The following is a 12447-nucleotide window of genomic DNA, read 5'->3' as shown; positions in this document are numbered from 1 at the left end:
TTAAATTACGACTTTTTGGCATATATGTCATACTAGTGAAGTCACCCATCTGGGCGTGATGACGTCATCGATGATTTTTTTAAATGAGAATAGGGGTCGTGTGATAGCTCATTTGAAAGGTAATTCAATTCTCTATTCAGTAGTATAAACATTATCATAATTATTTATACAGGGTGTCCTAAAAAAATTTTTGTGAATTAAATTTATTGACATAAAAAGAAGAATGTATGTAATTTATTTAATTCAAAATACATTTTACTGCTCTCAGAAAACAGAAAAAATGTTTATTTAACAAATAAATATTGTTTTTGCTTAAATTACATATTAATGCAGCCACCCACCTGCCTCTTGACAGTTTGAACATTAAATTTAAGCGAAAAGCGATGATTATTTTTCAAATAAATATTTTTTTCTGTTTTTTGAGAGCAGTAAAATGTATTTTGAATTAAAAAATTACATACACTCTTTTTTTATGTCAATAAATTTAATTCAAAAAAAGAATGTGTGTGTACTTTGTACGCACGTAAGAAGTTATACTTCTATTATATGATTTAAACGAAATTAATATACTTTTTATTTATATTTTGTTTAAATATTAAACTAATTTATACTTACTACTTCTCAAACATTTTTATTAGAACAGTGCCAAAAATTAAAATAATAAAAGAATAAAACACACACAAACACATTAAACAAGCCACAAATGATGTCTGAACATTAATTGTCGAAATTTTTTTTAACTAAATACGTATTTTCTGAAAATACAATTATATAATAAATATATTTACAATCATAAAATGTATTAAAAAAAAAAAACAAAAAAGAAAGTTTCTATTGGGACTCGAACCAGCGCTGATAAGAGCGGTTGGTATTGGAATTCATTCGCCTTCTCCGCTTAGCCACGGACACTATGTGTCATTATTTACGAAGATCGACTAACTAAACGGATTAAACTTGTGATATTTTGATATTTTGAAAATTGATCAAATTATTTTAATTTTGAATTGAAATGATTTAGAATTGAAAAAATACAACAAAACATAGAGTAAAAAAACAATATATTAGGTGAATATTGATAGAAATTTTGATGGTAATCAAATTATATAAATAAAAGTATTACATACTATGTATTTTGGCAGATCAAATAGGTAGGTTTATACCCATTACGTACCTGTTGCTTTTAAAAACTATTTAAAAGTCACTACAATATTATAAACTTTTTTGTTTCTGTCCTCACAACAATAAAACTAATATATTATACATTTGTTTACCTTTACCTTTACCTCCAAACCACAGCTGCCATATCGGATAATTTTTGACATGTCATTTGAACATCCAATCAGAACAAAGTTATAATGCGCATGCGCCGGGCTGATAGGTTTTAACATATAAAAAAATCACCCTCTATCGCCGGTAAAGAAGTATAACTTCAAAAATTTTTTTGACGCCTTGTATAAAAAAATATGTTTATGTTTATACTACTGAATAGAGAATTTAATATCCTTTCAAACGAGCTATCACACGACCCCTATTCTCATTTAAAAAAAATCATATATGACGTCATCACGCCCAGATGGGTGACGTCACTAGTATGATATATATGCCAAAAAGTCATAATTTAAAAATAAAAATTGACCTGTTTCGGGATTTTTTTTCAAAATCATCCATTCTCGAAAAAATGAATTTATTCCAACCTTTACGGGCTCACTGTATAATTATAGGTTTGTTCTAGCAAACAGTCAAACTAGCCAGAAACCGTCAGCAAACAGTTGGTCAGTGAGAGAACATAATACAGTCACCAGTGCTATCCCCTCTACTCGCTCTGGTCGACTATTCGCTGATGGTTTGAAACCGTTTGAAACTGATGCTAGAACAAACCTAATATAATGTCAGACCGATCAAATACACTGCTCAAAATGGTCAAATCTTCCTGTCGTATCAGTTTTTTTAGGAACCAGCTGTACAATGACATAGAAAAATCAAACGTTACAGCTGTAACAAAACTGCATTCGGGTGCTAATATCTAAACAGAGATTGACGTATGTGGATTTGGGATGTGTCACGTGATAGGATTTAACGAACAGAATAAAACGATATAAAAAAATTAGCAATAAGGGTACTGTACGCGTATCTTTCTCTCTATTGGTCCGATTGCAACGTTCGAGGTGTCACGTGAGAATTTTTCTTATATTTTATTGGTAATGCTTGTTCCTTTGGTAATCCATGCTACTTGTTATATATTTATTGTTAGTCTCTCTCTTCCTCTTCTTCATTAAGTTGATAATTAGTTTTAATTGGTACATTTAGGTCAATTCTGACCCCAAGTCCTGTCTAAAGCTAGTCCAGTCCGTTCTGTTATTGTAGTGTTAAAAAGTGATCAGAACTGGGACCATCAACTTCTTTTTTCATCAAATTTGTATATTCAATATATGTAGTTTGAGAATTAAAATAAAAAAAAACAAAAGCATTATTTTGAAAGTATAAAAAAGGCTTTCTTTTTTGTTTTTAAAAGGTTTGTCAGTGCTTTTGAACAGATTTTACAGTGATTTTGAATCTCACAATTTTTCCACTCCAAAATCACTATTATTTCGCGTATTCAGTTTTTGAAATTTCGCAAAAAAGACCTGATTACCCTCGTTCCGGGTAGCGGCACTATTTTCCGACGTTATTTCAGTTTTAGGTACTAAAGAACAAAAAAAAATTGTGAAATAATGGGAAAGGATAGTATTTTTTAAGTGTGTAAAGTTATTTAAAAAAATGCTGTTCTTTCCCATTGTTTCACTTGTCAGAAGTATGTAGAAAAACATGTTAGTCTTTTCAAAAAAAGGCACCAGGAGTTTTCCCTCTTTCAAAATCAATGTTTTTGGCATCAAAAAATTTTCTATAGAATTAATACAGTGCAATTATTAACAAACAAAAACGAAAAAAATACACACACCGGCAAAATTGGCCGAACACCTTAAAAATGGGACATGTTTGATGTCTCGAATTTCCTAAACCTGTTGCCGATTTGAGTAATTCTTTTAGTATGTTATAGCCTTATTAGTTAAGAATATCTAGGTGTAAGTTAAGTTAAGAATATAAGGTGTAATAATATTGTTGCTAGACAGGTAAATGTCATTTTATACCGGGTGTTACAATCATACTGTGTTTTTTTTTCTTAAAGTTCGGAACACCCTGTGGAATATTCTAGCATATATAAAATATTACATATAATTAAAACTCGATTGTACATTTAGGCTTTCTTAACATTTGCTTTTTTGATTCATTTGCTTATGTTGGCAAATAAAAAAGTTATGTGCTTTAACAACTAACCATGCTTTTTATCAATAAATCCTCATAGTAGGGGAGGACAGTATGCTAAATTTGCAGTTACTCGAGCGTTATGGGGATTTATTGGATTGTGAAGAGTGGGTGCTAAAACCAAAATAAGTTAAGTTAAGTTTTCCATAAAGTGTGGGACTCTCCATTTTTTTACTTTAATTTTCCATTTCCACCAACCGTTTTTTCCGATTATACCGCCATCTATCAATAATTGGAAAAAATGTTGCGAATAAAAGTTGCTAATTTTTACGTCAAGGATCCAAATCTGCAATAAAAATTGGGGCTCATATTTAAGATTTTAAAGTAACCCCCACCCCACCTCCGTGGGGGGTCGTGTTTGGTGCCATTCGGTAGATTTTTGAAAATATTGAATAGGTGTATTTTGCAGTTTTACGATCTGATGTTCATTTCGCGAAATATCGCAGGGTGCGTATTTAAAATTTTTAATTTACCCCCACCCCTCGCCGTGGGGTGTCACGAGCCCCCACGGAGGTGTGGTGAAGGATTTAATTTATAATCTTAAATAGGATCCCCAATTTTTATTGCAGATTTGGATCCTTTACGTAAAAATAAGCAACTTTTATTCGACACATTTTTCGAATTATGGATAGATAGCGCTATAATCGGAGAAAAATGATTGTTTCAAATGGAAAATTAAATTAAAAAATTAAAAGTCCCCCACTCTATGGAAAACTTAACTTAACCTTTTTCTGATTTTAGCACATACTCTTCACAATCCAATAGGTCCCCATAACGCTCGAGTAGCTGCAAATTTAGTATACTTTCCTTCCCTACTATGAGGATTTATCGATGAAAAACATGGATAGTTGTTAACGCCCATAACTTTTTTATTATCTCACATAAGTAAATGAATCGAAAAGGAAAATGTTAAGAAAGCCTAAGTCTACAATCGAGTATTAATCTTAATATTTTACATATGCTAGAATATTCCACAGGGTGTTCCAAACTTTAAGAAAAAAACACAGTATGATTGGTACACCCAGTATAAAATGATATTTATCTGTTTAGCAACAATATTATTACAACAATATTCTTAAATAATAAGGCTATAACATACTAAAAGAATCACTCAAATCGGACCAGTGGTTTAGGAAATTCAAGACATCAAACATGTCCCATTTTTAAGGTGTTCGGCTAATTTTGCCGGTGTGTGTATTTAACTTTTTCTCCAGCGTCATTTCATTAAGGCATATTTAGTTAAATGGACATATTTTGGTCGAAACAGTTATATGTCGTAATGCACTCTACATAAACACAGTGAGTGACGTTATCTTCCAGGTTTTAGGGCCCTTGTGTAGAGTTTCCTGATAAACGACGCAATATTAAACTTATTTGTTCCACTCTGTATTAAACATGGGCGATACTGTGGAAGTACACATGTTTATTTGGTGATCGATAAAATGACAGTGACCTATAGTGAACCAATTCAGACCGTTTGTGCTTCAAAAAGCTCGTGACAAATGTTTTTTTTTAACTCATTCATTCAATAGATATTGTGATGCGTATGTGAATAGTGTGAGATTGAAAAATGAGATGCAAAAAATCGTAAAATGCACATATAGAGAAAAGGCAAAACAAATTTCGCCATACGTCATATGTCATATAGCATATGTCAGATGTCATATCTCATATTTCCAATTTGATTCATAGAAATTTAAAATGTTTTGAAGAACAAAAGCTAGGTTATGATAATGTTGGAGTATTACTTGTGACGTCATTGAAAGTGTGACGTATAACGACACTTGTTTCGCTGTTATTATACATAAAACACAAAGATAAACTTACTACAAGCAACAAACATGAGGTGTATTATGGTGTTTCGTGTGGTGTGTGGGTGTAGTGATATCTTTCTGCAAAAAGGAAATGAAACTATCCTATGGATATCTAAAATGGACCTTTATTTATTGTCGTAATACAAACTCAAAAATATATCTTTTTCTAATTATTTCAAATTTTCAAACACTAAAATCTACTGCGCGGTGTTCAAGGATTGTTTACTGAAATGTTTAAAAAAATCGGATGATTTGATCCTTGTATATCGTACAAAATTGCACTAAAACGAGTAAAAAATATTAATATTAATAATAATTAATTACAGAGAATATGATTTTTCATTTTTGTGAGCTGTGAATGTTGGAATGCATTAGATATAAACATTTGCAGCAAAAACCCAAATGTTTACTTATACGTAGATATAGATAGATAGTTTAGAATGATTCAGATTCAGACTAGTGATTCGGAGGAAAAGAAGACAATGTTGTAGTGTGTGAGCTAAAAAAACTTTATTTGTGAGATTTAATAGTTTTTATGAAAAGGTTTATTTATAGAAAAATCTTTAATAATCATATTTTTTGTATACTTTTTCAGTAGGTAGATAAGACAATACATGTTTGCGCACAGATTAGGAATTTTGAACCTGGTGATAAACAGCATTAACGGTTCTTCCCATCATTTTTTCGAAGGTACATTTGTTGAGATTCTATAATTTTCAAATTTACATGGAAACTTTGTGGAAGACAGGGGAAGGTATGACGACGAGGAAATAGTTTGGTTGTCAATTTAATTAGGATAGAAAAAGTCTGTCGGGAAGAAAACTGAAGCGGATTGGCTAGGTATTACAAGGGCACCAAGAAATGAGGAAGTCTTATAATGAATTTTTGAAGAACTCGGTTGTCAAAGTTGAGAAGCAATGAATTTTTACCTATTTTATTTAATAGATTACAAAAGAAGACTAAATAATGCTCGCAAATTTTGTGCAATATACAAGCATTAACATTTTTATTTTAATTTAAAACAGGCCTAAAATTCTCTAAGTGTCTACATTTTTTACAATTATATCAATTATTTTGGCAGTTATTATCATTCGGAAATTTATTATATTAAAAAAACTAAAAACACATTATTTTCAGCCAAAAATGGCGCAATAAAAAACCAAAAAATTTTATTATAAATTTAAAAAAATTCTTGAAAATGTTTTAGCAATTATTTTTCAATTTATTTATTATATAATATATAATTATTATTTCATGTTACGCAGTTAAAAATTAATAAATTGACATTAAATCTAAACGCGTTATCTTAAAACTATCCTACTATACTTATAGGTATTTTTTTTTAAAATATTTTCCAATAAACCCCCAAATTATTTAACATTAATTTGTGTTGGATTTACATGGAAAATACAAATATTACGTATATTTTATCACATGGAAGCTAAAGGGTATTTATTGTGCGTTTTATAATACAAAATTTGAGTTTTATTAAATTAAATTGACCCATTGCGAAATAAAAACTAGTAGAAATTACATCGGAAGAGTTTACCATTGTCTTCCATTGTCTGGGAAGAGTTTCAATTAATAAATAGTTGTGTCTGACATTATATTTAATGTTTATAAGTTATAGTTTAAGAGACAAATTAGAGTCTTTTATGTTTTGTCTCCCATGTTATAATTGTTTTCTGTTAATATATATTTAAGTCTCTTCAGGAACATTCTATTCTTCTAAACTGTGTTCCTAGCCTCTTAAGTCAATATTAGTCTTTCAAGACCTTAGTATCATAAAACTTATAGTTTCTAACTACAATATTTTCTTCCAAAATGTCCTTTAGGATTTTTAAACATAACTACCTACATATTTTCTAGACATGTTTTTGATATTTAGTCGTAGATATAGTTTTTTTTTATTTATTTGAGCCTCTTAAGACATTTGTAAGTTTCTTAGTAAGTACATACAGGGTGAGTCATGATGAACTGTACATACTCCTACCTCGTATAGAGGCTTCTATGGGGAATAACAAATGACCATTAAAAAGTGTCTGCTCCCATTGTTTAATAATATACAGGGCGAGTCTCCCATTTTGACAGAAATTTGTATTCGTCATAATATTTGAACGGTCAGATCGATGTGTCTCTTATTTTGGTCAATCGTTACACTATTACCACCTAATTAACTGATTTATTCAAACTTGAAAAAAATTAGGTCCGGCTTCAAAAAAATTAGTTCGTTTGGGTCTTAGAAAAAATTTCACCCTGTATACGCTTTTTGAAAACTATAATATGAATTTTACAAATTAGACAAATAAGAAATTAAAATGACATATTTATTTTTTTCCCCACACGATTACTTAATTTTTTATAAAAAAATTAAATTTGACTATGAATTAAAAGTTTGGTAAAGTGGACCATAGATTTAAAAAAAAATAACTTTTATTACAAAAATTAATTTTTTTTGAACAAATATTTATTTTATGATACCACTCAATCAACTGAATTATACAAACTAGAAAAAAATCAGGCCCGGATTTAAAAAATTAGTTCGTTTTAGTCTTAGAAAAAATTTCACCCTAAGTACGCTTTTTGAAAACTCTAATATGAATTTTACAAATTAGACAAACAGGCAATTAAAATTGCATATTTATTTTTCCCCACACGATTACTGAATTTTTTATAAAAAAATCAAATTTGACTATGAATAATTAAAAGTTGGGTAAAGTGAACCATATTTACTAGAAACCAGATTTAAAAAAATTAACTTTTATTACAAAAATTATTTTTTTTTAACAACTATTTAATTTATGTTACCATCCAATCAACTGATTTATTCAAACTAGAAAAAAATCAGGCCCGGATTTAAAAAATGAGTTCGTTTTGGTCTTAGAAAAAATTTCACCCTGTATACGCTTTCTGAAATGTCTAATATGAATTTTACAAATTAGACAAATAGGCAATTACAATGGAATATTTATTTTTTCCCCACACGATTACTTAATTTTTTATTAAAAAATCAAATTTGTCAAAATCGGAATTTTAACCTAAAAATGAAAAAAAAAATGAAATCACGGTTTAACTTGCTACAACTCTGTTCAATTTTAATATTTTTAAGTTATGAATTTTTAAAAATAAAAGGTGCAGATTCGTGAATTGCAAAGTTAAATCGCAAAAATTAAGTGAAAAAATTTAAAATTTATCTATTTGATCACGTCCATGTTAAACTATAGAGTCCAAAAAGAAGTATTATGGGTTTTAGATCTAGACGTGGTATAGAAAAAAAATGGTGAAGCTTTTAATTTTAAGAAAAACGTTGTTTAATTTTTTTTATTTTTATGGTAAAATTCCGATTTTGACAAATTTGATTTTTTAATAAAAAATTAAGTAATAGTGAGGGGAAAAAATTAATGCGCCATTTTAATTGCCTATTTGTCTAATTTGTAAAATTCATACTAGAGTTTTTAAAAAGCGTATACAGGGTGAAATTTTTTCTAAGACCAAAACGAACAAATTTTTTAAAGCCGGGCCTGATTTTTCTCTAGTTTGAATAAATCAGTTGATTGGGTGGTAACATAAATTAATTATTTGTTCAAAAAAAATTAATTTTTGTAATAAAAGTTAATATTTTTAAATCTGGTTTCTAGTAAATATGGTTTACTTTACCAAACTTTTAATTATTCATGGTCAAATTTGATTTTTTTTATAAAAAATTAAGTAATCGTGTGGGAAAAAAATAAACATGCCATTTTAATTGCCTATTTGTCAAATTTGTAAAATTCATATTAGAGTTTTCAAAAAGCGTATACAGGGTGAAATTTTTTTTAAGACCCAAACGAACTAATTTTTTAAATCCGGGCCTGATTTTTTTCTAGTTTGTATAAATCAGTTCATTGGGTGGTAAGATAAATTAAATATTTGTAAAAAAAAAAATTAATTTTTGTAATAAAAGTTATCTTTTTTAAATCTATGATTCACTTTACCAAACTTTTAATGCATAGTCAAAATTGATTTTTTTATTAAAAATTAAGTAATCATGTGGGGAAAAAAATAAATATGTAATTCTATTTGCTTATTTGTCTAATTTGTAAAATTCATATCATAGTTTTCAAAAAGCGTATACAGGGTGAAATTTTTTCTAAGACCAAAACGAACTAATTTTTTTGAAGCCGGACCTGATTTTTTTCAAGTTTGAATAAATCAGTTGGTTAGGTGGTAATAGCGTAACAATTGACCACAATAAGAGACACATCGATTTTATTGTTCAAAAATTATGACGAATATAAATTTCTGTTAAAATGCGAAACTCGCCCTGTATATTATTAAACAATGGGAGCAGACACTTTTTAATGGTCATTTGTTATTCCCCATAGGAGCCTCTATATGAGGTAGGAGTATGTACAGTTCCTCATGACTCACCCTGTATTTTTAATCTTTATAGACAATATTATCCGCTCTTGTCCATTTGTTTTTTAAAACACATTTATAATCCAGAAAGACCTGTTATAGTCTTGATGACTTTTATACTTATTCAAGATAATATTACACTGTCTTAAGTAGAAATTGTCTCTTAAAACATATTTATAGTCTCATGAAATATGTTTTATTTTCTTAATTCATAGATATATTCTCTTACCACATGTTCAAGTCTCCATAAACATATAGAACTCTTTAAAACTGTGTTTTTAGTCTTTTACGGCTATATTATGTATACTCTTAAGATCCAAGTTAGTCTCTTAAAATACATTAGTCTCTTAAAATGTGGTTTTGCCTCATAAGTCTATCTCAGTTGTATTCTCTCAAGAAAGATCTGAGCAACTTTTAGTATCTGACTGAAATTAAGACATGTTTTCTCGAGACATGTCTCTTAGAATAATATTAGTCTCTTAAAGATTACCTTAGTCTCTTAAAATATAATTTATCTCAATAGTCCCTTTTAAGAAAAGTTTTTTTTTCTTAGGTCAAAGCTTAGTTCATAAAAGTATTTTTTTAAATATTTTATCTTTTAAAATACGCTCTTGATCTTATAGAATCATATTATTCCCCAGGATTTAATCTTAGTCTCTTAAAATAAACTCTAAGTAGTCTCTAAACACATATTTCTAACCACTTAAAACAAATTGTTAGTTTCTTAAGACACATTTGTCCTAAAACATACAGTGCGGTGGAATAAGTGTTGCCCCCCTGTTAACTTGTTTATTTTAAGAATATAAGAAAAACGCTCGGACAGGTCGATTTTTAAACTAACCATAGTATATTATAGCATCAACGTTTCGAACTTTACGCGATCCCTCTTCAGGTGACAGCCATAACTTTGATTTTTTTTAAATGGGAAAGTACATCATGTGACACCTCATTTAAAAGCTCTTAAAATACTGATTTCAAAAATGTATAATACTTTAATCCTTTTTGAGATCGTAGGCGCAAAATTTCGGTCGAACTCTTTTTAAACGCGTTTATTTTTTTCGAATTCTGAGAAAACTAATAAGTATTTTTGAAAAATTTGAACGCAGAATGAAAGATTAGATTATTACCGAGGGCTGACAGTCCCTCAGAATAAACAGAAAGTTTCTTTTGAATGATATATTTGAAATTAAAAATCACACTAAATTTTCTCTTTTTTTCGCCATTGTGACTTATTAAAATAAACATTATAGGAGTTCTCAGGGACTTTGGACCATCGAGAATACTGTAATATTTCATTCTGCGTTTAAATTTTTCAAAAATATTTATTAGTTTTTTCAGAATTCGAAAAAAATAATTGCATTTAGAAAGAATTCGACCGAAATTTTGCCCCTACGCTCTCAAACAGGATTAAAGTATTATACATTTTTGAAATCAGTATTTTAAGAGCTTTTAAATGAGGTGTCACATGATGTACTTTCCTATTTAAAAAAATCAAAGTTATGGCTGTCACCTGAAGAGGGATCGCGTAAAGTTCGAAACGTTGATGCTATAATATACTATGGTTAGTTTAAAAATCGACCTGTCCGAGCGTTTTTCTTATGTTCTTAAAATAAACAAGTTAACAGGGGGGGCAACACTTATTCCACCGCACTATATAAAAGCTTTCTGTAATGTACGATCTTTTACACTATTATAACATTGGGTCTAATTTTTTAAATATAATTTGAGCGTAATGAAATCAAAGATGATACTTACTAGGTCTTTATATATCTACGTAAATTGACTATAAATTGACTAAATTCACATGATTTTTATAAAATCTCACAAAGATTAATCCGTTAGTATATAAAATTGCTATCAGACCTCGCAAAGTACCCTGCACAAACCTTATGGAAATTAGGTCCCAGTGGATTTCGTTCATACTTTCGTCAATACCCTTTGAAGCATCCTGATAAAAAGTATGGGCAAAACTCAATCGTATGAAGGATTTTCAAGATATAGAGGCACAAACTCGGAAAATTATAAGATTTACTGGGTATTCCAATTCCCTGAGTTACTGGTTATCTGGCAACATGTAGAAGTTTGGGCCAAGGAAAAGTACTAGTAGTCTAGGATTTTTTCCTGGCTATCCAATGACGACCTTTACTTTGACATTGACCTTCAGCGGACGTCATCTTCTAGAGTTTCGAGGGTTTTCGGTATTAAATTGATATAAACAGATTACTCATGGGTTTTTGGGATCGCTAAACACGAATATGCCATTAGAATTGACCTCCGCAGGACGTGGTGGCCAGGGTCACTGCAAGGGACGTCATCTAGACTTTCGACGGTTTTCGGCATTTAATTGATGCAAATCAATTACTGGAAGGTTTTTTGAGGTCGCTAAACACGAATATGCCACCAGAACCGACTCCCGGACATCTGGTTTCCAAGATCAATGAAAGGCGCTCCTGGAGTTTAGAGGGTCTTTGGTACTACATTAATGCAAACGGTTTAGTTATAGGTTTTTGAGGTTGCTGAGCACGAATAGGTGATCAACACAGACACAGAAGCACCTGGTGCCTAAGACAGGTTATCTTCTGGAGTTAAAAACCTAAGAGTAATCCATTTGATTCTTCCGAAACTCCAGAAGATAACCTGTCTTAGGCACCAGGTGCTCCTGTGTTTGTGCTGATCACGTATTCGTGTTTAGCCACCCCAAAAACCTATAACTAATTCGTTTGCATTAATGTAGTACCAAAGACCCTCGAAACTCCAGGAGCCCCTTTTATTGACCTTGGAAACCAGGTGCTCTGGGAGTCGGTTCTGGTGAAATATTCGTGTTTAGTGACCTCAAAAAACCCTCCAGTTATTCAATTTCATCAATTAAATGCCGAAAACCATCGAAACTCTAGAAGATGACGTCCCTTGCAGTAGCCCTGGCCACCATGTC

At 30.1% G+C, this 12447-nt stretch overlaps 1 protein-coding gene across 1 annotated transcript in view; it reads right to left on the bottom strand.

Annotated features, from left to right (window-relative positions):
- Nucleotides 1–12447, bottom strand: part of LOC114331966 (putative thiamine transporter SLC35F3) — a 222876-nt gene that overhangs the window by 53881 nt on the left and 156548 nt on the right. The gene's annotated exons all lie outside the window — the stretch shown is intronic.

The sequence above is a fragment of the Diabrotica virgifera genome, chromosome 6 (assembly GCF_917563875.1).
Source record: "Diabrotica virgifera virgifera chromosome 6, PGI_DIABVI_V3a".
NCBI lineage: Eukaryota > Metazoa > Arthropoda > Insecta > Coleoptera > Chrysomelidae > Diabrotica > Diabrotica virgifera.
This window is presented reverse-complemented; position numbering and strand designations above follow the sequence as displayed.